Here is a 2,116-nt window from a genome sequence, read left to right as displayed (position 1 = left end):
GCAGGAATACCGAAGTGGGTTGCCGTGCCCTCCTCCAGGGGATCTTCCCAACCCAGGGATCAAACCCAGGTCTCCCACACTGCAGGTGGATTCCCTACAGTCTGAGCCACCAGGGAAGCCCAAGAATACTGGACTGGGTAGCCTAACCCTTCTTCAGAGGATCTTCCCAACCCAGGAATGAAACTGGGTCTCCTGCAGGGCAGGCAGATTCTTTACCAGCTAGCCTACCAGGGAAGACCTTGGAGAAGGCAGTTCCTACATAAACACAAGGGGTCCTTTATACTTATTGAATGTCTGGGAAAGGACCCAAGTTGATGAGCCAGAAATCCCCATGCCCTAAGGTACCACCACCTGGAGTCAGAAGCATTCTTTCCTGCAAGGATGGGGCCCAACCTCAGAAAGATGGGCTTCCCCATCTTCCCCACTGTGTGTGCCCTCCCAGGGCTGTGTAACTGGAGACTACTGTCAGGTCTGAAGATGTAGAGGCATCAGGTGCAGAGATTCTGGGGAGAAGTCTCTCAATACCCTTAATCTCATCCAGCCTGTTTTCACAGAGCCGCTGCACATGCCAGGGGCCAGAGTGGGCTCTAAGAATTCAGCGGTGAACATGTTAGACAGGGTCCCTGCCTTCATGAAGCCTTGGTTTGAATGAGAGAAATGTTCCTTCAGTCCATAAAAGTTTGCTGAACACATACTACGTGCCAGGAAAAAGAAACAGAGAAAGCAGGCGAACCCCCCTTCCCTGTCAGAGGGGGCACTCAAACTGTGGGAGACCGACTACACAGAGAAGGAAGTAAATAAAAGATGAGGGACATCGGACGGTGATAAAAGCCATCAAGAAGAAAACAACAGCAACAATAAACAAGGCAGCAGACACAGAAGGACAGGACAGGAAAACCAGCAAGGGGCTGAGACCGAAACCAGAAGGGAATGTCAACTCCAGAGAAAGTGACCGTGGGCAGAGTGATGGGAAGTGTGTCCCAGGTGGAGGGAACAGCAAAGCCAGGCAGTGAGGTGGGGGGCCCCCTGCCATGTCAGGAAAATCAAAGAAGCCCAGGGGGGCCTGAGGCACAGTGCATGGTAGAATGGTGAGGCTGGAGGGATGGACAGAAAGCCAGACAACAGAGTGCCTTGGAAGTGTGGAGGTTTTATTATAACTGCAGTGGGAAATCACAGATGGGTTTTAAGCAGATTCTAACATGATACCGTTTTATATTTTAAGAACACACTGCCTGCCAAGTGGAGAATGGACTTAGTGTGGGGTGGGCGTGGGGGGGAGGTGGAAACGGGGTTCAAATTTGGAAGCAGAGAGACGAGTTTGGAGCCTACGGAACCTGTCCAGGTGAGAGATAAGGGCAGCCTGGATGAGGGTGAGTGAGAGGAAGTCAGTGGGTGGGTTTGATGTCTGTTTTGGCGCTAAGGTGACAGGAATTGCCAAAGTGGGAAGTGGGAGTGCCGGGATCAAGGACCACTCCCAGCTTTTGACGGAAGCAACTAGGGAGAGGGTGGTGTCGTCACCTACAGAGGGAAACAAGTGCTTGATGATGGAGACAGGAGAGGGAGGCGGGGCAGAGACGCTCGCTGGTTGTTGATGGAGCATCAGGGGCGCCCAGGCGTGCACGCAGAAGTGGCCTGGCACGTAGCAGATACAGGTGCTGACTCAGAGCCATCTAAGGGATTATCCAGAGAGACTTTGGGTAATCCTAGGGACACGTGAGGTCAGAAGCAGAGGGCTATGGAGCCAGACAGGCTGGGGTTCAAGTCCCAGCTCCACCTCTTGCTTGTTGGGCAATTGACCTTCTTTTCTCTCAGTTTCCTCATCTGTAGAATGGGAGTGATTCTATGCACCGCTAGGGCTGGTGCAGGGGAGAAGTGAGATGTGGAGCTTGGATGGCACTAGAGAAACTGTCAACCAAGAGCTGATGGGGGACAGAAGGCAAAGGTGAGGGACTGGCTCGTTTGTCTGTTTGGCAGTGTGCAGATCTTAGACGGATTGATGCTGAAGCTCCAATACTTTGGCCACCTGATTCGAAGAGGCGACTCATTGGAAAAGACCCTGATGCTGGAAAGATTGAGGGCAGGAGGAAAAGGGAGCGGCAGAGGATGAGATGGTTGG

The sequence above is a fragment of the Ovis aries genome, chromosome 14, assembly GCF_016772045.2.
Source record: "Ovis aries strain OAR_USU_Benz2616 breed Rambouillet chromosome 14, ARS-UI_Ramb_v3.0, whole genome shotgun sequence".
Lineage (NCBI taxonomy): Eukaryota > Metazoa > Chordata > Mammalia > Artiodactyla > Bovidae > Ovis > Ovis aries.
Note: the sequence above shows the minus strand (reverse complement) of the source record.